Genomic DNA, 27,306 nt, shown 5'->3' with positions numbered 1-27,306 from the left:
CCGGTCAGGGAAGTCATTTTTATAACAGTTTTTTATTAAATTAAACTAATTTTGTTTCAACTCTAACACGCATCTAACCTGGAAAATTGTCTTAATTATTATTAACTAACCGATAATCTTAATTTACAGAATGACATAAATGCTAAAGGTACTTCACTAACATATATTGTGCTTTCCCTGTGATGAACTGTTATGCATATCTTATTTTACACCATTGCCCGGATTTTACGGTGCTTCCTACAGTGAATGCACAGCATAGGCTATTGTACGCCTTCAGAACGACTACACAAGTGCCAGGTATCCGCACGCCCAGAATTTGAGATCTGTCAAGTTTCGCTTTGACAGATTCACCGCATCCGCTACAACATCACTTTTGCTGTCACAGAGTTGGGCTAACTACTGTCCAGCGAATGCCCAGGAAACCCTTACACCTGATAATAGCAGGCATAAGGCTTTCTTTTACCATTGGAAGGGTTAAAATCAATATTAAAATATATTTTTAAAGTGATATAAACATACACTTACATTTAAAATTCGTTTAGGTAAATTTTGTTACGTTTTAAAATGTTACATTTATATTTCAAAACATACAATTTGAATTTTAAATCATAGATTCATAGAATCATAGATGATACGGCACAGAAGGAGGCCATGCAGCCCATTGAGTCTGCACTGGCACTTTGAAAGAGCTCTTCAAATAGTCCCACTCCCCTGCTTTTCCACATAGTCCTGCAAATTTCTCCTTTACAATTATTTATTCAATTCACTTTGGAAAGTTACTATTGCGTCTGCTCCACCACTCTTTCAGGCATCGCATTCCCAAGCACAACAACTGGCTGCGGTAAAAAGAAACTCATCTCCCCTCTGGTACTTTTGCCGGTTAGGTTCAATTAGTCTCCTCCAGTTACCGACCCTCCTGCCACTGGAAACAGATTCTCCTTATTTACTCTTATCAAAACATCTTGTAAATTTAAAAACCTCGATTAAATTTCCTCTTAACCTTCTGCAGGAAACAATTCCAGCTTCTCAGTCTCTCAACATAACTGAAGTCAGCTCATCCCTGGGACCATTCGCTCTTTGTGCTTGTCTCTCTTTCTTTGTCTCTATCTGTCTCTCTCTTTGTCTCTGCCTCTCTCTTTGTCCCTGTCTCTCTCTCTGTCTGTCTGTCCCTTCTGTCTCTTTCTCACTCTGTTCACAGGTCCATTCTAGTTCTGATCAAACACTGCAGATTTAATTTCCTCATTGGTACAGTGGTGAGTATCCTCGCCTGTCCCGCAGGCGACCGGGGTTCAATTCCCCGACGAAGAGGATTTTTTTTTTTAACAACCCCAGTTTTAAACTTCTTCCCAGCTCCTTGAAATGCTCCTTTGAAAAGTTCAAGTGAAATAATTTTAAAAGATTTCCTGGCATATGAAGAACTGTATAAAAACTTCCTACACCTGTTCCTCGTTGGAATCGTGCTCGCCCTCTATTTCCCTCTCACTGTTCTGTGGGACAGAGAGGAGTCATAACGGCACAGAATGAGACCATTGAATGCTTAATTAAATTCATTTATTTTGAACATGTGACCATTTATTCTTACTTCCGTGGTGTGAAATGTTATTTATTTGGAGATTTCTATTATGCTTATCGGATTCCGTACATAAAACATCATAGGAATCCCCCTGTTAGATTGGTTGGCCTGGCCAACGTGAATCCAGGGATGCTGCCGAACCGTGAGCGCCAATGGTATCCGTGGGCCTTTATGCAGGCGGACGCCAGCAGGCCCAAGACCGCAAGTGTTCGAAACTCCGGAGACACCAGTTAATTGGGATTTGTTTCTCGGTTCGGAGGCATAAGCCGGAGCCAAACCTCCGATCGCAATTTCATGGCCCATCGTATTTTAGGAGGCTGGTTTAAAATGTTCATTACTTACGACATCAGGAATCTGGGGCATATTTTGTTCAATATAACCGGACCGGTTATTGCGCAGAATAAAAAGGTTCCACTCGAACATATCCACCCGGGCTCGATTTGGGAACTGTTCATGTAGGAGGCAAACATGGTAGTCGCTGCACTACGGAAACCGGAGCGTTAGTGTCCACGGAAAAGCGAATCAGCAGCGAACATAAAATCTCATGGTGATCATTTTCAGATTCAATGCAGTCAGCCATTAAATAAAGTGAAATAATTTTACAGTGAAAAGATTTGGAAGTATTACTCGTATCTGCGCCTTCAATTAAAGTTTGTGGCGTCTGACTCCCGCTCATGTCTCTGAATAAGAAAGGAGGGGTTTGACGTTGACCAGACTGCACTGTGCCTGATGTTTGTGAGCTCATCCTTTATATTGAGCGGTTTCTCATCCTTTGATCGGCCTCAGCATCAGCTCAGCGGTAACTTCGCAGCCTTAACTTAATTGTAAACTCGAACCCTCTCTCCCCGCGGGCGTTGTATGGTGATTTTATATTCATATTCAATCCCCTTCTTCTACACCGAAACAAATTGTAGCCGTGATTTTAAAACTATGCTGCGTGATTCATAGCGATCACCTTTAAATGATTCAGAAAACCAGTCCATTCACCTCCGCAACACGATTTCGATTCCTGGTCAGGAAAGTGACTTTTATAACAATGTTTTTAAATAACAACCTGATGAAATTGACTATATTCAGCTGATTTGAAAAAATTCGAATTGTATAAATTACCATTACTTACCCCATAACTTTCATTTGCAGAACGAAAGAATTAATAGCTTTGCACCACTTAAAATTATTCTGTGTGTCTATTCTTCCTACCAAAGTGAATAACCTCACATTTCCCTACATTATATTCCATCTGCCACCTTCTTGCCCGCCCACTCACTTAATCTGTCTATATCCCATTGTAGGCCCTTTGTGTCCTTCTCACAGCTTACTTTCCCACCTAGCTTTGTATCATCAGAAAACTTGGATACATTACACTCGGTCCCTTCATCTAAGTCAGTAATATCGACTGTAAATAGCTGAAGCATGCGCACTTGATCCTTGCGGCACCGCACTAGTTACAGCCTGCCAATCTGAAAATGACCCGATAATTCCTACTCTCTATTTTCTGTCCATTAACCAAACCTCTATTCTTGCTAATACATTACCTCCAGTCCCATGAGCCCTTATCTTGTGTAACAAGCTTTTACGTGTTTGCTTATCGAATGCCTTTTGGAAATCCAAATATGCTGCCTCCACTGGTTCCCCTTATAGTTCCAATGAATGCCTGAAGCAGAACATCCCGTTGTGCGAATGGAGCCTGTTTGTCGGACAACGCTACATGTAAGGAAGGAGAGTGGTAAAGAGATAAGGGAAGTGATACTCTGGTAACAAGGTCTGGTAATAAAAATAGAAAGTACTGGAAACACTCAACAGGTCAGCCAGCAGCTGTGGAGAGAGAAGCAGATTTAACGTTTCCGGTCCAAAACCTTCCATCAGAAGGAGGGCAGTTGTGTAAGGTTACACTATTAAACGTGCACATTGTCACGTAGTAGAGGCAAGGAAAATATATCAAAAGTTTGGAACAGATACTTTAGAATTCGTTAAAGGTTTGATTAACTTGTATATCGAACTCGGAACTATAACGTGTTGGAGTTCCTCGGCTAAAATTCGGAAAATTTGTTTAAGAGCTGTTGTTAATTATACTTCTAATTATTGCATGATTAATAAATCTGACATTTACGGTTGCGAACCCTTTTACTGCACTGCGCGTTCTCCAGCTGAGCTCGGAGCATCGTCCCCTTCAATCCATCGCTCACAGGGACTGTTCCATTCAGCATTTCTTTTCTCTGGGCCTTGGTGAAATTTCATAGATTGAAAGCGACGCTTCTCAACCCCAAGCTCGTCACCGACTTGCTAACCGCTGCACAGCGACCACACTCTGCTCCCGTGAGATGGAGGCCCAGGAGCTGTTTCAAGCTCGAGTGCAGTTACAAGCAGAACTAATTCAAAGAATGTCCACATCATTGAGGCGCCTGAGTCTTTGCACCGAACTCTATCCCAAAGAGTTGAGTTTAATGTGGGGGTGATTTGGGTACATTTTTCCCCACATTACAACACTTCAAAGGGACTTCAATGGGGTTAAAGCCCTTTGGGACGTCCTGAGTTCGTGAAAAGCTCTGTATCAAAGCCAGTGTTTTGTTTTCCAGAAGTTCGAACAGCAAGTTCATAATTTGCGGGCATAATAAGGGCTCGTCCGGGATCTCTCGCAAGTTTCAACCAATAACACCGAAGCGAGAATCATACCAATGAGCCAACTGAGAAATTTGACTGGAGATAAGAGGTAAGCATTGTAAAACCATTTTGTTTGTGTGTTTGTTCTTGATGAGCAGAGCACTTAAGGCCGAGACAGTGACTTTGCCTTTTTGAACTGTCTACTGATGCGCCGCCCGGGCCCACTGCTACAGTTAATGAGCTGTAGTTGAATATTGGATGGGATAAAAATTGATAAAGAGGAGGTACTAGAAAGCTGGCTGTACCAGGACCAGTTGAAATGGATCCTAGGATGCTGAGGGGAGTAAAGGTGGGAATTACGGAGGTACTGACCATAATCTTCCAATACTCATTGGATATGGGGTGGTGCCAGACGTCTGGAGAATTGCAAATGTTACACCCTTGTTGAAAAAAGTGTATAAGGTTCAACCCAGCAACTACACGCCAGTCAGCTTAACGTCGGTAGTGAGGAAGCTTTTAGAAAGGATAACCCTGCACAAAATGACCAGTCACTTGGACAAGTGTGGATTAATTAAGGAAAGTCTGCTCGGATTTGTTAAACGCAACTCGTCTTTTCCCAACTTGTTTGAATTTTTTGATGAGGTGAAAGAGAGGGTTGATGAGGGAAATTCAGTTGATGTGGTGGACATGGACTTCCAAAAGGCATTTGATAAAGTGCCACGTAACAGGCTTGCCGGCAAAGCTGAAGCCCATGTAATAAAAGGGACAGTGGCAGCATGGATGTCAAATTGGCTAAGTGACAGGAAACAGAGAGTAGTGCTGAACTGTTGTTTCTCTGACTGGAGGAAGGTACACAGTGGTGTTCCCCAGGGGTCGGTACTAGGAGCCTGCTCCGTCATTCAATGAGATCATGGCAGATCATCCAAATTCAGTACCCTGTGCCAGCCTTCTCCCCATATCCCTTGATCCCTTTAGCCTTAAGAAATATATCTAACTCAGTGAAGTGAAATAAAGAGCAATTAAAGAACAAGGTAGAAGCCGGTGTGGCCCATTTGACAGGAGAATAAATTCGCCTCCAGTTGTTCGCCACAGCAAGTTTAAAACATATATGTTTCCACCCGTGCTCGAACCTGAAAACCGCTACAATGTGGAAACCACCGGCTCTGTAGCAGCAGCAGTGTGGTACTGAGTCAGTTAACGCGCTCTGTGCGGATCGGCAATGTGTTGCCTCACTTTAAACACCTTCTGTCCCACACTGAATGCTCTCAGTCCTTCTCCCCCACTGCCCTTTACAAAAAATGTCACTAATTCCCCCACACACCCCTAACATGAATCCTTCCACATCCTGACAGTGGGGCCGCTGAAGCTCCCACTGTCTCCCCGCGATCAGCGATCTCACGCAGTTTGTAAAATTATACCCGGAACAAATGTCACGCAAAGAGCGTCTGTAACCGAAATCTGTAACAGAAAGTGATGGATTTATTAGCCAAGATTAAAGCAATTATTACTCGTCTCACAGACTTGAATTATCTTTCTGCAATGCACTGTTCCCAAATCTTATGTCAAGGTGAATTCCTTGATTGTGAATCGAAAGCAGGTGAGTGTCATTCGACCACCACGGACCAGGTATGATACTTCTGTATATATGAACCTGAATACACAAAGAGAGTTGTCGAGACCTCGTGGTGCAGCGGTAGCACGTCTGACTCCAGATCATAGGGTCATAGAGTCATAGAGTTTAACAGCACAGAAAGAGGCCCTTCGGCACATCGTGTCTCCGCCATCCATCAATCCCTGTCCAGTCTAATCCCACTTTCCAGCATTTGGTCCATAGCCTTGTATGCAATAGCCTTTCAAGTGCTCATCCAAATGCTTCTTGAATGTTGTGAGGGTTCCTGCCTCTACCTCCCTTTCAGGCAGTGAGCTCCAGATTCCAACCACCCTCTGGGAGAGAAAGTTCCTCCTCAAATCCCCTCTTAATCTCCTGCCCCTTACCCTGAATCTATGCCCCCTTGTTATTGACCCCCCTACTAAGGGGAAAAGTTCCTCTTTATCTACCCTATCTATGCCCCTCATCATTTTGTACACCTCAATCAGGTCCCCCCTCAGCCTTCTTTGCTCCAAGGAGAACAACCCCAGCCTGTTTAGCCTTTCTTCATAGCTGAGGCGCTCCAGCCCAGGTAACATCCTGGTGAATCTACTCTGCACCCTCTCCAAAGCAATCACATCCTTCCTATAGTGAGGCGACCAGAACTGCACACAGTACTCCAGCTGTGGCCTCACCAGCGTTTCGTACAGCTCCATCATGACCTCCCTGCTCTTATATTCTATGCCTCGGCTAATGAAGGCAAGTATCCCATATGCCTTTTTAACCACCTTATCTACCTGTTCCGCTGCCTTCAGGGATCTATGTACATGTACACCAAGGTCCCTCTGACCCTCTGTACTTCCTAGGGTCCTACCACTCATTGTGTATTCCCTTGCCTTATTTGTCCATCCAAAATGCATCACCTCGCACTTTTCAGGGTTAAATTCCATTTGCCACTTTCCGGCTCATCTGACCAACCCGTTTATTTCGTCCTGTAGCCTGAGGCTTTCCTCCTCGCAATTTACCACCCCACCAATTTTCGTGTCATCCGCGAACTTACTGATCATACCTTTTACATTCTCATCCAAATCATTTATGTAGATCACAAACAGCAAGGGACCCAGCACCGATCCCTGAGATACCCCACTGGACACAGGCTTCCAGTCACAAAAGCAACCTTCGACCATCACCCTCTGCCTCCTGCCACTCAGCCAGTTTAGGATCCAACGCGTCAAGGCACCCTGGATCCCATGGGCTCTTACCTTCTTGACCAGTCTCCTATGCGGGACTTTGTCAAAAGCTTTGCTGAAGTCCATGTAAACCACATCCACAGCATGTCCCTCATTCACACACCTAGTCACCCCCTCGAAAAATTCAATCCGATTGGTCAGACATGATTTACCCTTGACAAAGCCATGCTGACTATCCCCGATTAATCTTTGCCTCTCCAAGTGGTGACTAATTTTGTCCCTCAGAATTTTTTCCAATAATTTCCCTACCACAGATGTTAGGCTCACTGGCCTGTAATTCCCTGGTTTATCCCTGCTACCCTTCTTGAATAATGGTACTACATTAGCTGTTCTCCAGTCCTCTGGTACATCCCCTGTGGCCAGAGAGGTTCTGAAAATTTGTGTCAGAGCCCCTGCAATCTCCTCCTTTGCCTCACACAACAGCCTGGGATACATCTCGTCCGGGCCTGGGGATTTATCCACTTTTTGGCCTGCTAAAACCGCTAGTACCTCCTCCCTCTCGATGATAATATGTTCAAGTATGTCACAGTCCCCTTGCCCGATTTCTATGTCTACATCGTCTTTCTCCATAGTGAACACAGATGCAAAAAATTCATTTAAAACCCCGCCTACATCATCTGGCTCTACACACAGATTGCCACTTTGGTCCCTAATCGGCCCTACCCTTTCCCTGGTTATCCTCTTGCCCTTAATATACTTATAAAACATCTTAGGATTTTCCTTTATTTTGCTCGCCAGTGTTATTTCATGGCCCCTCCTCGCCCTCCTAATTTCTCTTTTAAGTATGCCCCTGCACTTTTTATACTCCTCTAGGGCTTCCTCCGTCTTTAGTCTTTTGTAATTGCCAAAAGCCCCCCTTTTTTTCCTCATGCATTTTTGTATATCCCTTGTCATCCAAGGTTCCCTTTGCTTGTTGGTCCCACCCTTGACCTTTACAGGAACATGTTGGCGTTGCACTTTCTCTATTTCCCTTCTGAACGTCTCCCACTGTTTTGCTGTGGAGTTTCCTATAAGTAGCTGCTCCCAGTCCACTTTGGCCAGATCCTGCCTTATCATATTAAAATCGGCCTTCCCCCAATTTAGAACCCTTATTTCCGGGCCGCCTTTGTCTTTTTCCATGACCACCTTAAATCTCACCGAATCATGGTCACTGTCGCCAAAATGCTCTCCTACTGACACTTCCACCACTTGCCCGGCTACATTCCCTAGAATTAGGTCCAGTACCGCACCCTCTCTTGTAGGACTTTCTACATGTTGGCTCAAAAAGCTCTCCTGGATGCACTTTAAGAATTCTGCACCCTCTAAGCCTGTCACACTCTGACTATCCCTATTAATATTGGGGAAGTTGAAATCTCCCACTATTATTACCCTATTATTTTTGCACTTCTCTGAGATTTGCCTACATATCTGTTCCTCTATCTCCCCCTGACTGTATGGGGGCCAATAGTACACTCCCAGCAAAGTGCTTGCCCCCTTTTTGTTTTTAAGTTCTACCCATATGGCCTCATTAGAGGAACCCGCTAATATATCGTCCCTCCTTACAGCAGTAATTGACTCCTTAATTAATATTGCAACAACCCCTCCCCTTTTACACCCCCCTCTGTCTCGCCTGGAGATTCTATACCCCGCAATATTGAGCTGCCAGTCCTGACCCTCCCTCAAACATGTCTCCGTGTTAGCAACAATATCGTACTCCCATGTGTTCAACAACAACTTCAGTTCATCCACCTTATTTGCAAGACTCCTTGCATTAAAATAAATGCCTTCCAGCATTGCCATATTTCATTTTGCCTTCACATATTTGCTCTGCCTTCCCAGCTGACTTGTTTTTTCCTCCGTATTTGGCTGTAAATCACCCCCTACTATAGCTCCACTCTGTATCCCATCCCCCTGCCAAGTTAGTTTAAACCCCCCCCCCCCCCCCCCAGCAGTGCAAGCAAGCCTCCCCGCAAGGATATTGGTTCCCCTCTGGTTCAGGTGTAAACCGTCTGACTTGTACAAGTCCCACCTTTCCCAGAAGCAGACCCAGTGATCCAGGAAACTAAAGCCCTCCCTCCTGCACCATCCTTTTAGCCACGCATTCATCTGTTCTATATTCCTATTCCTATACTCACTAGCACGTGGCACCGGGAGTAATCCAAAGATTACAACCTTTGAGGTCCTGCTCCTTAATCTTCCACCTAGCTCCCTAAATTCTTGCTGCAGGACCTCATCCCTCTTTTTACCTATGTCGTTGGTACCAATGTGGACCACGACCTCTGGCTGTTCACCCTCCCCCTCCAGAATGCCCTGCAGCCGCTCAGTGACATCCTTGACCCTGGCACCAGGGAGGCAACAAACCATCCTGGATTCACGTCTACGGCCACAGAAACGCCTATCTGTTCCCCTTACTATAGAATCCCCTCCCAATATTGCTCTCCTACTCTTTTTCCTCCCTTCCTGGGCAGCAGGAGCACCCCCATTGCCAGGAAGTTGGCTGCTGCTGCCTTCCCCTGGTGAGTCATCCGCCTCAACAGTATCCAAATTGGTACACCTGGTATCAGAAGGCTGCGTGTTCAAATCACGTCGGGGTCACTCTTCTTTTACAGCTCATATCAGTCTGGACAATTAATATCTTAATTGTTAACTCACAACAATGAGAAATTGTATCAGATGAATGTTTTATATTGGTTAGATGTAGGTCTCGCTGGTAAGGCCAACATTTATTGCCAATGCCTGAGGTGATGGTGTGTCACTGTAGTCGCCTTTCACCACTTACAGATCTACACCATAGAATCAGAGAATGTATGCAGCACAGAAGGAGGCCATTCGGCCCGTCCAGCCATGCCGGCTCTCTGCAAGAGCCCTTCAGCTAGTCCCACTCCTCCGCCCTCTCCCCGTAGCCCTGCACATTTTATTTCCTTCAGGCACTTATCCAAGATTTACATGCATCTGCGTTATGTATTCATTTATTTGAGTGAATCTGTCTCATTCAAAAAGCATGTTCTGGCTATTTATGTCTGTCTTACCTTTAAATGCCACGCAAATACATTTATACAGAACACCAATACACACACATCCATTGAGAAATAACACACAGATACAATCACATTTCTTCATCACCAGCCCACTGATATTCACAAAATCCATTTAGAACAATCTCACTTTCAAACACAGTTATTTATATATTGATAACCTGATGGATATGATAAAAGTCAAGAATATAAATGTACAACTGACACACAAAGGGAGACTGGATAGGCACTTGAGGGAAATAAACTTGCAGAGCTACAGGGATAGAGCGGGGGGAATGGGACTGACTGGATTGCTCCACAGAGAGCCGGCACGGACTGGAAGGACCGAATGGCCTCCTTCTCTGCTGTTATGACTCTATGACTCAATGACATGCAAAGGATCGCACTCAGCAGACAAACACTCGCTTGATATAGAAACATGCCACCCATGTACACACAGTCACAGCTCATGTTGTCACCCGAAGCTGGTTCCATTTCTGTGAAAAGTTATTTTGTAGAAATTCAATCATTTATTTAGCTCTGAGCATGTGATGAGCCTTTATCCCTAGCTCATTGTATTTTTGGAGCCTTGGTTTAAAATGTTGAGTGTTTATGACACGCACCCAGCCCCAGAAGGTAGGAAACTGCTCGAAATACACAACAGGGCGGGCAACTTGTGAAAAACAATTAAACTTTTGGCGTGTAGACTTTTCACAGAAATGGAACCAGCTTCGTGTGACAATATGAGCTGTGAGTGGGTGTACATGGGTGGCACGTTTCTATATCAAGCGAGTGTTTGTGTTCTGAGTGTGATCCTTTGCATGTCATTGAGCCATAGAATCATAACGGCACAGAAGGAGGCCATTCGGCCCTTCCAGTCCGTGCCGGCTCTCTGTAGAGCAATCAAGCCAGTCTCATTCCCCCCGCTCTATCCCCGTAGCTCTGCAAGTTTATTTCCCTCAAGTGCTTGTCCAGTCTCCCTTTGTGTGTCAGCTGTACGTTTAGTTTCTTGACTTTTATCATATGCATCAGGTTATCAATATATAAATATCTGTGTTTGAACGAGAGATTCTTCTAAATGGATTTTGTGTGTATCAGTGGGCTGGTGATGAATAAATGTGATTGTATCTGTGTGTTATTTCGCAATGTATTTGTGTGTATCTGTGTTCTATATAAATGTATTTGCGTGGCATTTAAAAGGAATACAGACATAAAGAGCCAGAATATGCTTTTTGAATGAGACAGATTCACCCAAATAAATAAATCAATAACACAGATGAATGCAAATCTTGGATAAGTGCCTGAAGGGAATAAAATGTGCAGGGCTACGGGGAAAGGGCGGGGGAGTGGGACTAGTTGGAGGGCTGCTGCAGAGAGCCGGCACGGGCTGGACGGACCGAATGGCCTCCTTCTGTGCTGTATCCATTCTCTGATTCTAAGGTGTAGATCTGTAAGTGGTAAAAGGCGACTACAGTGTTTCACCACCACCCCAGGGATGGGCAATAAATGCTGGCCTTGCCTGCGAGACCTACATCCCAGGAACAATATAAAAAATATATCTAATACAAGTACTCATTGTTGTGAGTTAACAAATAAGATATTAATTGTCCAGACTGATATGAGCTGTAAAAGGACAGTGACCCCGACGTAATTTGAACACGCAGCATTCTGATGTGAAGTCAAACGCGCTACCGTTGCACCACGAGATCTAGACAGCTGCAACTGTGTATTGAAGTTCATATATACAGAAGTATCATACCTGGTTCCTGGTGGTCGAATGACACTCACCCGCTTTCGATTCTCAATCAAGGAAGTTATGTTGACAAAAGATTTGGGAACAGTAAATTGCAGAAAGATAATTCAAGCCTGTGAGATGAGTAATAATTGCTTTAATCTTGGTTAATAAATCCATTACTTGCTGTTACAGATTTCAGTTACAGACGCTCTTTGCGTGACATTTGTTCCGGGTTTAATGTTACAAACTGGGTGAGATCGCTGATCGCGGGGAGACAGTGGGAGCTTCAGCTGGCTCCACTGTCAGGATGTGGAAGGATTCACGTTAGGGGTGTGTGGGGGAATCAGTGACATTTTTTATAAAGGGCAGCGGGGGAGAAGGACTGAGAGCATTCAGTGTGGGACAGAAGCTGTTTAAATTGAGGCAACACATTGCCGATCAGCACAGAGGGTGTTAACTGACTCAGTAGCCCTCTGCTGCTGCTGCAGAGCCGGCGATTTCCACATTTGTAGCGTTTATCAGGCTCGAGCCCGGCTGGAAACATATGTTTTTTAAACTTGCTGTGACGAGCAACCAGAGGCGAATTTATTCTCCTGTCAAAAGAGCCACAGCGGCTTCTACCTTGTTCTTTAATTGCTCTTTATTTCACTTCACTGAGTTAGATATATTTCGTAAGGCTAAATGGATCAAGGGGTATGGGGAGATATTGATTTTAACCCTTACGATGGTAATAGAAAGTCTACACGCCAAAAGAACCACGCAGAGCTAGAGGCAGTACTAGGCATGGTTAACTACTTAGCCAAGTTTGCCCCGAGTCTCTCCGAAATCAACGCACCCATGCGTCAGTTGCTCAAACAATCCAATGAGTTCCTGTGGGACAAACAACATGACACAGCATTTCAGAAAATGAAAGACCTAATCACCAGAGAACCAGGACCAGTTCTTGCCTACTTCGACCCCAACAAGGAGCTCAGACTACAAGTGGACGCGTCAAAGCATGGACTCGGCACTGTATTACTGCAAGAAGGAAAACCCATTGGCTACGCTTCCAGATCTCTCACAGACAGTGATATCAACTATGCTCAAATCGAGAAAGAGTTATATGCAATTCTGTTTGGATGTAAGCGTTTCCACCAGTACGTCTATGGCCGACAAGTCATTGTGGAATCCGACCACAAGCCCCTCGAGTCAATCATGAGGAAACCACTCGCCACAGCCCCACCAAGGCTACAGAGAATGATCCTTCAGCTACTGAAGTATGACTTCACAATCATTCACCGTCCAGGCAAAGACATTCCTGTCACAGACTCGCTCTCCAGAAAGTCACTTAGCTGCCAGGACAGCAGCTTCAGTGAATGCATGGATGTGCAGGTGCACATGGTGTGCAACAGCTAACCTGTGAGTGACTCAAAGCTGAAGGAGATCCGAGCAGAAACAGAGAAAGATGCACAACTCACACTGCTGAGCAAAGTCATACATGAAGGATGGCCTGAGTAAAGGAGGAAACGCCATCAGAGCATATCTGAATTCTGGAACCACAGAGACAAACTGTCATAAATCAACAGAATCGTCTTCAAAGGGAAGAAAATCATCATTCCTACCAGTCTCAGAGAAGAGATGTTGACAGAAATTCATGCTGGACATATGGGCATGGAAAAATGCAAACAAAGAGCACTTGACATTATGTTTTGGCCCGGAATGTGCAAACATATTGAGGACATTGTCGGAAAATGTTCCATTTGTCTCGAATGCCGCCCATCAAATGTCAAAGAGCCCATGATACCTCACCGTATCCCAGACAGGCCCTTGCAGGTCGCGGCAATTGATCTGTTCACATGGAACAACGAGGACTACATAGTGACTGTTGATTACAACAGCAAATTTTTTGAACTGGACAAGCTTCACAGCACCACATCTGCAGCTGTGATCCACAAGCTAAAGGCAGCCTTTGCCAGGCATGGCATGGTAGAGACTTTAGTCTCAGACAATGGCCCCCAATATAAATCAAAAGAGTTCGAGTCGTTTGCCAAGGCATGGGATTTCACACATGTCACATCAAGGCCACATTACCCTCAAAGTAATGGCCTTGCTGAAAAAACTGTCCAGATTGCAAAAACACTCATGGACAAAGCCAAAGCGGGCAAAAGAGACCCCTACGTCAGTCTCCTTGAGTACCGCAACACTCCGGTTGACAACTTCAAGTCATCAGCACATCAGTTGATGAGCCGCAGACCTCACTCAATCCTTCCACGCACCAACCAGCAGCTGCAGCCAGAGGTCGCCAGCTGCAAGCAAGTGTATGCAAAACGTGTACAGAGACAGCAACACCAAAATAAATATTATGACAGGTCAGCTAGACTACTGCCGCCACTGCAAAATGGAGAATCCATCAGAATCCAGGAGCATGACTATTGGAAGCCAGCAGTCATCATCCAGCCAGCTGACACTGAGTGATCGTATCATGTCTGCACCCCAGAAGGACAGGTGTACCGCCACAATCGCAGGCACCTCCAGAACACCAAGGAACAACACCGTCATTCCGACGAGAGGATCAGTTCAACAGAATGTGATGAACAGAGCAATACACAAAACATACCATATTTACCTGAACCTAAACCTGAACCTGAATTGTTGACCGATTCAGAGGCATGCTCAGTTCCATACCACACAAGGTCGGGACGAAAGGTCAAGCCTAGAGTTATCCTTGACCTGTGAACTGTCAAAGGGTGTAGGCGGATCGCTGCCTTAAAAAAACTGTACATCGTTATTGAAACGTTGAGATGTTTTCACTGCTAGTTAAATGCTAAGTTTACTTATATGTTGATGCTACTGAGAACATTATGTAGAAGAAAAGTTTAAAAGTAAAGCATAACATTTTTCTTTTAAAAGAAAGGGGATGTAACATTTGCATATTGAATATTCATTGGCCCGCAGGCATCTGTAAGGAATACCAAGTATATTCACATGTGATCACATGCTGAGTTGTCATTGGCCTGCAGGCATCTGTAAGGACTGCTATTGTTTTGAAGACCCAGGCTAGGGGTCCTAACTCCATCTTGTCCCCACGGTACTGCTGTGAGTAAGATCAGACCTAATGCTTCATAAAAGAGTTCGAACTGCAATACTCCATTGTCCTGCAAGTTATTATTTTGAACAAATTGTGCAAAACAAGATAGGTATGATTCTCGCTGGTTGAAACTTGCGAGATATTGGCCCAGAAATTCGGGTCGGGGGCTTCCCGTGGGTGTAAGCCCCCGACCTGCACTTAGCTAGCGCACCGGCAGTTGAGCTGTAGGGCCCCGTGGAATTCCGATCCGGGGCCTAGTCCAGCTGTCGGCGCGCAGTGCTTGCGTATTTCAGGTGCGTAGTTAGTGCGATGCGTCCCCTGGGATCACGTGAGCCATGGGCAGCCAATCGGAGGAGGGAAAGCCCATTCATAAATCTGACAGGAAGACCTGTCAAGACTTACAAATACTACGGCCCCAAAATAGCATTAAACCTTCAAATAATTTTTTTTTTAAATCTCACTTTTTAAAATAATCCATAAATTACATTAAATAACTATTTTAAACAATAATTTAAATTTTTGAATAAAATTATTTCATATTCTAACGGGGCTAAAAATAAACTTACCTTGCTTTAAAGTATTTAAAAATTATAAACCTGTGGAAAAAATGTTTTAATTTTAATTAATTGACCACTTACCTTGTAAAAAGCAGGCCTTACACCTGCTTTTTACATTCCTAAATCCTGCAGGCTTACGATCCCGGGAAAACCTGCAAAAAAAACCTAAGTTCAAAGCGCACGTGCACCCTCTCCCGCGCACGCGTTCGAACTCTTAACCTCTTCGTTCAGGGGAACGGAAGTGCCGGAGACCCGAATTTCTGGGCCAATATTCTGGGTTCAAATCCCCGACATGCCCTTCTTTTGTCCGCGGATTTTGCACTTGCAGTTGAAACTGTTGAAAAGAATGACTTGCATTGATACAGCGCTTTTCATGAACACAGGACATCCCAAAGCGCTTTATAAACATTGAAGTACCTTTGAAGTGTTGCAATGTGGGGAAAGGTGAGCCGAAATGCCCCCCACATGAATCTGAACACTGGGAAGGAGTTCGGTGCAAAGACTCAGGCTCCTCAATGTCTTGGACTTTCTTAGAATGAGCACTGCTTGTAACTGCACTCGAGCTTGAAACAGCTCCTGGGCATCCATCTCGCGGGAGCAGAGTGTGGTCGCTGTGCAGCGGTTAGCGAGTCGGTGACCAGCTTGGGGTGCGACACGTCGCTTTCAACCTATGACATTTCACCAAGGGCCAGAGAATTGAAACGCTGAATGGAACTGTCCCTGTGAGCGATGATTTGAAGGGGACGGCGCTCCAAGCACAGCTGGAGAACGCGCAGTGCAGTAAAAGTGTTCGCAACATTAAATGTCAGAGTTATTAATCATGCAATAATTAGACATATAATTAACAACAGCATTTAGACAAATCCTTGCGAATTTTAACCGGAGAACTCAAATACGTTATGGTTCCGATTTCGATATACAAGTTAATCCAACATTGATCGGATTCTAAAATATCTGTTCCAAACGCTACTTTTACATCCTTTCCTCACCTCTTCTACCTGAGCATTTGCACATTTAATTGTGTTACCTATCACAACTGCCCAACATCTGATGGAAGGTCATCGACCGGAAATGTTAACTCTGTTTCTCTCTCTACAGACGCTGCCTGACCTGCTGAGTTCTTCCATCATTTTCTCTTTATATTACCGGAACTTGTAACCAGAGTATCAATTCCCTTTTCTCCAAACCACACTCCTTCCTTCCATGTAGCCTTGTCCAATCAACAGAGGGGAACGGACCAGGGCACTCCATCTGTGCTGATTGGCTCACCTTAAATAGCGTCACTCAATATAAAGGATGAGCTCACAAACATCAGGCACAGTGCAGTCTGGTCAAAGTCAAGCCCCTCCTTTCTTATTCAGAGACATGAACGAGAGTCATACGCCACAAACTTTAATTAAAGACACAAATAAGAGTAACACTTACTTCCAAATCGTTTCACTGATAAATTCTTTCACTTTATGTAAACGCTGACTGCTTTGAATCTGAAAATGAACACCGTGGGATAGTTTGTTCACTACTGATTATATTAGCTGCGAGTAACAATGCAAAGGTTTCTGTAGTGTAGTGGCTATCACATTCGCTTTACATGCAAAAAGTCCTGCCTTCCAGCCAAGGCGGGCGGGAACATTACAATAGCCAATATTTTATTCTGTGCAGTGACCAGTCCTGTTAATTTTTATCGAATGTTGCCCCATTTTTCTGCTTTCAGAAGCAATGCATATTTTAAACGAGGTTCTTAAGATACAATGTGTAAAATTAGATGTGGTTAACAGTTCATTACTTACAAAGGGCAAAATGCTTTATTGAAATGTTTTTCGCCTTTCTTTCATTCTGTAAATTATGGTAATCGGTTATTTAATGGTGATTGCAAAAGATTCAACTGCAAGCTGAATAGTGGCCGGCGACACGAGCGCTCATTTGGGATTTGAACCGAGGACTTCTCGGAAACTTAAACAACCACCGAAGCGAAAATCGGACCCCGAGAACTCCGGTTCAAACCTAGCCAGATGAGAAGCTGACCATTGTAAAACCATTTTGTTTGTGTGGCTATTCTTGATGAGCAGAGCACTGGAGACCGAGACAGTGTCTTTGCATTTTCGACCTGTCTTCTGAAGCGCCGCCCGGGCCCACTCCTACGGTTAATGAGCTGTTAGGATGCTAATGTATCCGAGCTGCAGGAGGCCACCCCAGGCGCAGCAGAGGAGTCTCTGCATTAGTTCTCCGCGGAAACAGTATTTTCCCCTTCTCTCTTCCTCTTCTCTCTATCCCTGTGCAGTTTCCTGAATCATAACAGGGAGGGGACATTTTTAGAGACGCGCTTTTTTATTACTTATTGAATGGACAGCCAGCCGGACCGATTGAAACTGCAATTTCAATCCTGTCGCCGACCTTGTGTTATCCTATTAATCTGTGTTGTTCTGCTTTCCATATTCTCAATGAGAGTGCTCCCAGCCTCAATTTTTAAGTAAAATAAGGCCCACCTCTTCAAATATCGAACCGCGAGTGGGAGATTCCCTAAATCAGCGCCAACTTTTCCCAAATCCTTCTTACAGTATCGCCAGCCAAACTGTGTCCTTTATGGGAAATATCATTGAGAATTACTTCACTCAGTGTAACGCTGCCATTTGAATGGCCTAATTTGCCTGACAATGCGTGTTTTATTTATACTGAACCAAGCATGAATGTATTCCCGTTTTCATATTTACTAAACTTGAATGGAGAAAATACCTGAAATTGCCTCTACCCACTTTCGAACCGTTGAGTTTTCGTAAAGCGATCACCAGTACACACCGGAAACCCTCCACCACTTGGGTGCATTGCATTGTAGCGCCTCAATCGGAACAGGAGGAGGCCATTCAGCCCCTCGATCCTGTTGCGCCATTCAATTAGATCAGGGTTGATCTGTATCTTCATTTCATCTGCCCGCTTTGTTTCCGTAACCCGTAATAACCTTACCCAACAAAAATCTATCGCCAGTAGCGGCAATCTTCAGCCTGAATCCAGCTGCACTCCCGGATCCAGACAGAAAAGGCTTCTTACTGACGGCCACCCTGCAGATCAATGAATTACATTTCTGAACTTCAGGGATTCGGAGATTCCAGGGTTTAAAAGGGAACAAAAGATGAACTGGGCCTCATTGTGTATCAGTTTTCTCTTACTCAGAGGTATCTGATTAGTGAAGTTTAATAAAGAACAAGGGAGAAGCCGCGGTAGCCCTATTGACAGGAGAATAAACTAGCCATACATCTCTCACGTTTCCCAATTCTAACAGAAGTGTAATCGAATTGAAACGTTCACTCTGTTTCTTTATCCAAATATACTGCCTGACCTCTTAAGAATTTCCACCATTTTCCATTTCTATATGAGATTCCCAGCATTTGCAATAATTTTCTATTGTCACTTAAAATAAACCCGCTGGTTGTTTGTGTGGTTGTTCTTGATGAGCAGAGCACTTAAGACCAAAACACTGACTTTGTCTTTTCGAACTGTCTGCTGAAGCGCTGCCCGGGCCCACTGCTACAGTTAATGAGCTGTGTTGAATATTGGATGGGATAAAAATTGATAAAGAGAAGGTACTAGAAAGCTGGCTGTACCAGGACCAGTTGAAATGCATCCTAGGATGCTGAGGGGAGTACAGGTGGGAATTACGGAGGTGCTGACCATAATCTTCCAATACTCATTGGATATGGGGTGGTGCAAGACGTCTGGAGAATCGCAAATGTTACACCTTTGTTGAAAAAAGTGTATAAAGTTCAACCCAGCAACTACACGCCAGTCAGCTTAACGTCGGTAGTGAGGAAGCTTTTAGAAAGGGTAACCCTGCACAAAATGACCAGTCACTTGGACAAGTGTGGATTAATTAAGGAAAGTCTGCTCGGATTTGTTAAACGCAAATCGTCTTTTCCCAACTTGATTGCATTTTTTGATGAGGTGAAAGAGAGGTTTGATGAGGGAAATGCAGTTGATGTGGTGGACATGGACTTCCAAAAGGCATTTGATAAAGTGCCACGTAACAGGCTTGCCAGCAAAGCTGAAGCCCATGGAATAAAAGGGACAGTGGCAGCATGGATGTCAAATTGGCGAAGTGACAGGAAACAGAGAGTAGTGCTAAACTGTTGTTTCATGAATGGAGGAAGGTACACAGTGGTGTTCCCCAGGGGTCGGTACTAGGACCACGGCCCTTCTTGACATATATTAATCCTTTGGAGTTAGGTATCCAGGGCACAATTTCAAAATTTGCAGATGATACAAAACGTGGAAGTATAGTGAGCAGTGAGGAGTATAGTGATAGACTTCAAGAGGACATGGATCGGCTGGTGGAATGGGCGGACATGTGGCAGATGAAGTTAAAAACAGAAAAGTGCGAATTGATACATTTTGGTCGGAAGAATGAGGAGAGGCAATATAAACTAAAGGATACATTTCCAAAGTGGTTGCAGGAACAGAGATACCTGGGGGTGTATGTAAACAAATCGTTCAATGTGGCAGGACAGGTTGAGAATTCAGTTTAAAAAGCTTGCAGAATCCGGGGCTTTATAAATAAAGGCGCAGAGTACAAAAGCAAGGAAGTTATGATGAACCTTTATAAAACACTGGTTCGGCCTCAACTGCAGAAATTATGTGTTCCAGAAAATTTTATCCTGTGCAATAACTGGTCCCATTAAATTAAACAAAAGTTGCCCCAGATTCCTGGTGACATAAGCAACGAACATTTTAAACCAGACTCCTGAAATTCAATCGGCCTGGAAAATGCGATCGGAAACTCGCCGCTGGCTAACGCCTCCAAATCAAAAAACCAATACGACTTATCTGGTGTCTCCAGAGCTTCGGACTCTTGCTGCCCTGGGCCTGCTGGCATACGCCTGCACAAAGGCCCATGGATCCCAGGGGCGCACACGGTTCACAAGCCTGGGTGTCCTTGTGCACCAGTCGCTGAAGGTATGCATGCAGGTGGTGCAGGCGGTTAAAAAGGCAAATGGTATGTTGGTTTTCGTAGCGAGAGGATTCGAGTACAGGAGCAAGGATGCCTTGCTGCAGTTGTACAGGGCCTTGGTGAGACCACATCTTGAGTATTGTGTGCAGTTTTGGTCGCCTTATCTGAGGAAGGATGTTCTTGCCATGGAAGGAGTTCAGCGAATATTGACCAGGCTGATACCTGGGATGGCAGGAATGACATATGAGGAGAGATTGGGAGGATTGGGCTCGTACTCGCTGGAGTTTAGAAGAATGAGGGGGGATCTCATTGAAACTTATAAAATTCTGACAGTACTGGAAAGACTAGATGCAGGAAGGATGTTCCTGATGGTCGGGGACTCCAGAACCAGGTGTCACAGTCTAAGGATAAGGGGTAGGCCATTTAGGACAGACATGAGAAGGAATTTCTTCACCCAGAGAGTGGTGAACCTGTGGAATTCTCTACCACAGAAGGCAGTAGAAGCCAATTCATTAAATATATTCAAGAAGGTGTTGGATATATTTCTTAAGGCTAAAGGGAGCCAGGTGTATGGGGAGAAAGCAGTGACCAGGTACTGAAATTGGCTGATCAGCCATGATCGCATTGAATAGCGGAGCAGGCTCGAGGGTCCGAATGGCCTACTCCTGCTCCTATCTTCTATGTTTCCATGTTTCATCCCTGGGATCACATGGGCCAGACCAACCAATCAAAAAGGGGGATTCCTATGAGGCGAATTGGGATTCCATTTATGTACGGAATCCCCATAAGCATATTAGAAATCTCCAAATAAAGAACATTTCACACCACGGAAATAAAAATAAATGGTCACTTGTTCAAACGTAATGAAATTAATTAAAGATTTAAAATATAATTTAATTTTATGAAATATAAATTTGAACATTTTAAAGCAGGCCAGAATTTACCTAAAGTAATTTTAAATGTATGTATGTTTATATCATTAATAAAAATATGTTTTAATCGACCGACAAAAATTGTGTTGCACAATGAAGGAATTGCTAACATGTTTGCTGGGTGACAGTCAAACTTTAATAACCTTTTTTATAGAATCAGAGATTTATGACAGACGCCGATTATTCAGTCCAGTGTTATCGTAGTGCAGTGGTTATCACGTTCGCCTAATGCGAAAAGTCCCCGGTTCGAAACCGGGTGGAAACATTATGTAAATCGTGTTCATTTAAATAGTAGAAAAAATGGAACAATTCGCATTTCTAATGCAATGTAACAAAATCCTGCTCCATTTGTGTTTCTCTGTACAGTTCTGCACTCACTCAAAGCACTACAGTGTCGCTCGCTCACTCCCGTTTCCAGCTCTGACCGTGCAGGCAGCCCCTCTCAAAGCTGCACATTCCGGCTGCTTTCAGTTGAATTGTGAAAGATTATTCAAGGATCCTGCAGCTTTACTTCAGTTCACAACAGCAGATCTAAGCCACGTTTCTGCAAACTACGAACCATGTTTTCCAGAATTCCAAGGTGTATAAGGAACTCAACCATTAAAATCCCTTTCATTAACCACAGGAGTTCAGGAAATTTTCTATGATTCTATAAAAAGTTATTAAAGTTTGACTGTCATCCGGTAAACATGTTAGCAATTCCTGCAGTGCGCAACAAAATGTTGTGGGTTGATTAATGATAATAGAAACAATTATGAAGTGTCTCACAGACTTCAATGATCCCTTAATACCGTTGGTTAACTAAAATCTATCAATCGCAGGTTAAAATGAGCAATTCATGTTGCATCTTTGAAAGAGCTATCCAATCAGTCCCACTCCGCTGCTCTTCGCCCATAGACCTGCTGACACTCCTGCCAGTGGAAACAGTATCCCCCATAATTTTGATCACCTCTATTAAATCTCCCCTGACCAGTGATTAATGGAGTTCAACGCGGGCAAGTGTCAGATCATCCACTTGGTGCCTAGCAAAGATCGGTCAGTGTGTGGTCTGAAAACATCATGTGAGAGAATAGGTTTTTATTCTGTGAAATAGCCGGTCCCGTTAAATTTAACAAATATTGCCCCAGATCGCTGCTCTCTCAAGCAATGAACATTTTAAACCATTCTCCTAAAATGCAATGTGTAAAATGAGATATGGGTTAACAGTTCAGGAGATGCAAAGAGCAAAATAAATGAATGAAGTTTCGACTGTCCCTCAGTAACCATATTATCATGTCTTTCATTCTGCAAAATAAAGTTACCGGTTAATTAATGGTGATTAAAGCAGTTCTTATTTATTCACATTAGATGCATGTAATTAATTTTATAAAATTACATCGCATTCATGAATAAAAAACGGTGATACCAAAATTTCTTCCCTAACTGGGAATCGAACCCATCTCGCAGCGCTGATAAGAATACGTTATTGAATAATTTTATGATGCCCTCGAAAAATGTCACAGTGCTAAATTAAAATTACTGCTATAATGTGTTTCGGTGTTGAAGAAGGGGATTGAAAATGACAATAAAAAGCCCATACTGCGCCCGCAGTGAGACAGAGTTCGAACTTAGAAAGTAGGTGGTGCTGCGAAGTAAACGCTGAGCGAAAGCTGACACCGGTTAAAGAATAAGAAACCGCTCAATATAAAGGATGAACTCACAAACACCAGGCGCAGTGCAGTCTGGTCAATGACAAGCCCCTCCTTTCTTATTCAGAGACATGAACGGGAGTCAGTCGCCACAAACTTTAATTAAAAGCACAAATACGAGTAACACTTACTTCCAAATCTTCACTGTTAAAATGATATCACTTTTTTCCTATTCGGGCTGCGTAGAATCTGAAAATCAGCACCATGGAATTTGATGTTCACTGCTGATTATATTTTCCTGTTCAATATAACAAAAGTTGGCCCAGATTCCTGGTGTCATCAGCAATGAGCACTTTAACCCAGACTCCTAAAGCACAGTGTGTAAAATGAAATATGGGTAACAGTTAACATGCAAAGCAAAAATAAAGTGATTGAAGTATCGACTCTCGCTCAGTTATCATTTCTTTCATTGGGCAAAAGAATATTATCCGATAATTAATTATGCTTTTCCGTGAAAGCAATATAAAAGTTGAACAAAAATAATTCTCCCAACATGGGGCTCGAACCAACGACCCTACAATTAAAAGTCCCGACCGACTGAGCTAGCCGGGCCGGAGAAGCTGATACATTCTTGTCTTTGATTGCAGCCAGGCGCCTAGTGGCTCGGCCCCAGGGTAAACCACGAACCAGGTTCTTCTTAATTCCAAGGTGTGTAAGGAAATCAAGCATCAAAAGCCCTTTCTTTAACCACAGGGATTCAGGCAATTTTCTGATCGGAAAGCGCTTTCTCACCTTGTCAATATCTCTCCTCTATTTGCCCATGTTTCCCGATTCTGCCTGTCTCGCTGGCTCTGTTCATTCTGTGTGACCACCTGCAGGTTGATTTTGAACGAATACCTGTGCTTGTGTCTAGTCACATTAAATAAATGAGGAATTGTGGCGCTTCTCTCCCTGACACTGAGGAAAGAGTGACACAGTCTTTGGAGCAAGTGTCTGGTTATTGTGAAATGGCAAAGAAAACAATAATTCTAGAATTACCCGAAAGAACAGTGACCCCGACGTGATTGGAACACGCAGCTTTACTAGATCTGGAGTCAGACGCGCTACCGTTGCGCTACAATATAGCCTGCACTGTTTTTATATACACACGTTCCACAAACACTGTTTCATTCCTCCTGCCTTCTCCTGATTCCTCAGTGTCATGCACAGAAGCGCCTGATGCCCTCATTTGTTTAACGTAACAAGCAGACACAAACACAGGTATTCCTTCAAAATCAACCCGCAGGTGGCCACAGACACAATAAACAGAGCCAGAGAGAAAGACAGAATCGGGAATCTCCGGGAAATAGACAAGAGATATTGACAAGGAATAAAGCGCTTTGCGATCAGAAAATTGCCTGAACCCCTGTGGTTAATGAAAGGGATTTTGCTGCTTGAGTTCCTTATACGCCTTGGGCTTCTGGAGAACTTGTTTCGTAGTTTGCAGAAACGCAGCTCAGACATGCTGTTGTGACCGGGCCGGAGCCACCAGCTACATGACTGCAATCAGCGACAATGAAATACATTTTCAACAGGCCCGGCTAGTTCAGTTGGTAGAGCATGAGATTCTTAATTTCACGGTCGTGGGGTCGAGTCCCACGTTGGGCGGTATTTAATTCATTAACTTTTATGTTGCTTTCAAAGCGTCATTAATTGAGCGATAACCTTGTTTTGCACAATGAAAGAAATGCGAACTGAGGAAATACTGCAGATGCTGGAAATCTGAATTGAGCAGAAAATGCTGGAGATACTCAGCAGGTCAGGCAGCTTCTGCGAAGAGAGAAACAGAGGTAACGTTTCAGGTCGATAACCTTTCGTCAGAAATAGAAAAAAGAGATAATGGAACAGATTTTTAAGCAAGTGTAGGGGATTCTATGAGATCATGGCTGATCTTTTGCCTCAATTCCATTCACCGGCCCTATCGCCATATCCCTTGATGCCCTTACCAGTCAGAAATCTACCGACTTCTGTTTTGAACTACCCAATGACTGAGCCTCCACAGCCCTCTGGGGTAGAGAATTCCAAAAATTCACCACCCTCTGTGTGAAGAAATTTCATCTCCTCTCAGTCCTGAATGGCCTAACCTTTATCCTGAGGCTGTGGCCCCTGGTTCTAGACACCCCAGCCAAGGGAAACATTCTCCCAGCATCCAACCGATCAAACCCTGTAATAATTTTGCATGCTTAATGAGATCCCCTCTCATTCTTCCGAAGTCAAGAGATTGCAGGCCTAGTTTACTCAATCTCTTCTCATACGAGGTCAGTGACAGTCTTGCAAATGGTGACTTGATATTCGGTAGTGGGGTCATGGTCCAGGCGGAGGTAGGAGGAGGTGTTGGAGAGTTGGCGTACAGCTTCCGCTAGGTAGAGGTCGGTTCACCAAACAGCAACAGCACCACCCTTGTCAGCAGGTTTTGTACTTTGCATGTTAACTGTTAACTGTTAACCATATCTCATTTTACACAATATATGGGCTACTCCAGCTCCTAATTCTTTTGTTCTTAGTTGTTATTTCCTCACACAGGAGAGCAATCTCGCCCCTGGACAAGCAGAAGGAGCAAGTTCCAACAAAATGATTCCGCAAACGTGATAACTGCTACACTGTGGAACCGTCTCCACTTTCAGTACCAGGTCAGATGGAAATGTTAAAAATTTTTGAGGATGTAACTAGTAGATTAGATAAGGGAGAACCAGTGGATGTGGTGTATTTGGACTTTCAGAAGGCTTTCGATAAGGTCCCAAATAAGAGGTTGGCGTGCAAAGTTAAAGCACATGGGATCGGGGGTAAGGTACTGACTTGGATAGAGAACTGGTTGGCAGACAGGAAGCAAAGAGTATGTCTAAACGGGTCTTTTTCCAAGTGGCAGGCAGTTACTAGTGGGGTAGGGCAGGGATAAGTGCTAGGACTCCAGCTACTCACAATATATATTAATGATCTAGAAGGTTGAACTAGATGTAATAACTCCAAGTTTGCAGACGACACAAAGCTGGGTGGGCATGTGTGCTTTGATGAGGATACAGAGTAACTCCAGTATGATATGGACAGGTTAGGTGATTTAGCAGAAGCATGGCAGATGCAGTGTAATGTGGATAAATGTGAGGTTATCAACTTTGGTAGCAAAAACAGGAAGACAGCTTATTATCAGAATGTCAACAGATTGGGAAAAGGGGAACTGCAATGAGGCCTGGGTGTCCGTGTGCACCAATCGCTGAAGGTAAGCATGCAGGTGCGGCAGGTGGTTAAGAAGGCAAATGTTGGCCTTTATAGTGAGAGGTTTCGAGTACAGGAGCAAGGATGTCTTGCTGCAGTTGTACAAGGCCTTGGTGAGACCATACCTTGAGTATTGTGTGCAGCTTTGGTCACCTTATGGATGTTCTTGCCATGGAGGGTGTGCAGGGAAGATTCACCAGATTGATACATGGGATGGCAGGAATGACGTATGAAGACAGATTGAGATGATTAGGCTTATATTCGCTAGAGTTTAGAAGAACGAGAGGGGATGTCATTGAAACTTACAAAATTCTAACAGGACTAGACACACTAGATGCAGGAAGAATGATCCCGATGGTGCGGGAATCCAGAACCAGCGGTCACAGTCTAAGGATAAGGGGTAAGCCACTTAGGGCGGAGATGAGGAGGAATTTCTTCACCCAGAGAGTGGTGAACCTGTTGAATTCTGTACCACAGAAGGCAGTTGAGGCCAATTCATTAAATATATTCAAGAAGGAGTTAGATATATTTCTTAAGGCTAAAGAGATAAAGGGATATGGGGAGAAAGCAGGGACAGGGTACTGAATGCGGATGATCAGCCATGATCTCATTAAATGGCGGAGCAGGCTGGAGGGGCCGAATGGCCTACTGCTGCTCCTATCTTCTATGTTTCTATGTGAATGGAGCAGGTGAACTGCTGAATCCCACTTTTAAGGGATGTCCCAAAGTGCTTGAGAGTGGTGTGAAAATAAATGAGTTCCGCTTGGTAATTAAAAGTAAAGTCTGTCAGAAGTGGGATTCGAACCCTTACACTCCAGAAAAGAATGCGATCTGAACGCAGATGGCTTAGAGCGCTCAGCCATCCTGACTTGCTTCATTAATTTCTGCCTCTCATCACTTCCAGATGATGAAAGTTTCCGTCCGGGTGCTTGTTCAATGCTGTTGAAGGTTCAGTGACCGGGATATCATCTCCCCCGGGGTTTTCCTGAGCTTGTGCTCGGTGTATGGGGAGGTTTGTCCCGAGTCCCTGGTATCTTGCAGCTCCAGGGATGGGCAGTAACAATCTGAGCTCTGGAGCTGGGGAAAAACGAATAATTAATGGATTTGTTTTCGGGCCTGAAATGCGGCTTAGATCTGTTGGTATTAACTGAGGCCGGGGCTGCGAGATATTTCAGTTTGCTCACGTTTAATCAGAGG

General features: G+C 44.1%; 1 non-coding gene across 1 annotated transcript; it reads left to right on the top strand.

Moving 5' to 3' along the window:
• The first annotated feature begins 24,434 nt into the window (after window positions 1-24,434).
• trnak-cuu (transfer RNA lysine (anticodon CUU)) lies at window positions 24,435-24,507 on the top strand. Its single transcript has one exon. It is a non-coding gene; the product is annotated as a tRNA-Lys (tRNA).
• Window positions 24,508-27,306: the final 2,799 nt, after the last annotated feature.

The sequence above is a fragment of the Somniosus microcephalus genome, unplaced genomic scaffold (genome assembly GCF_052327205.1).
Source record: "Somniosus microcephalus isolate GS21.2 unplaced genomic scaffold, FLI_Smic_1.0 unresolved_chr4, whole genome shotgun sequence".
NCBI lineage: Eukaryota > Metazoa > Chordata > Chondrichthyes > Squaliformes > Somniosidae > Somniosus > Somniosus microcephalus.
Note: the sequence above shows the minus strand (reverse complement) of the source record. Positions and strands in the feature narration are given on the sequence as shown.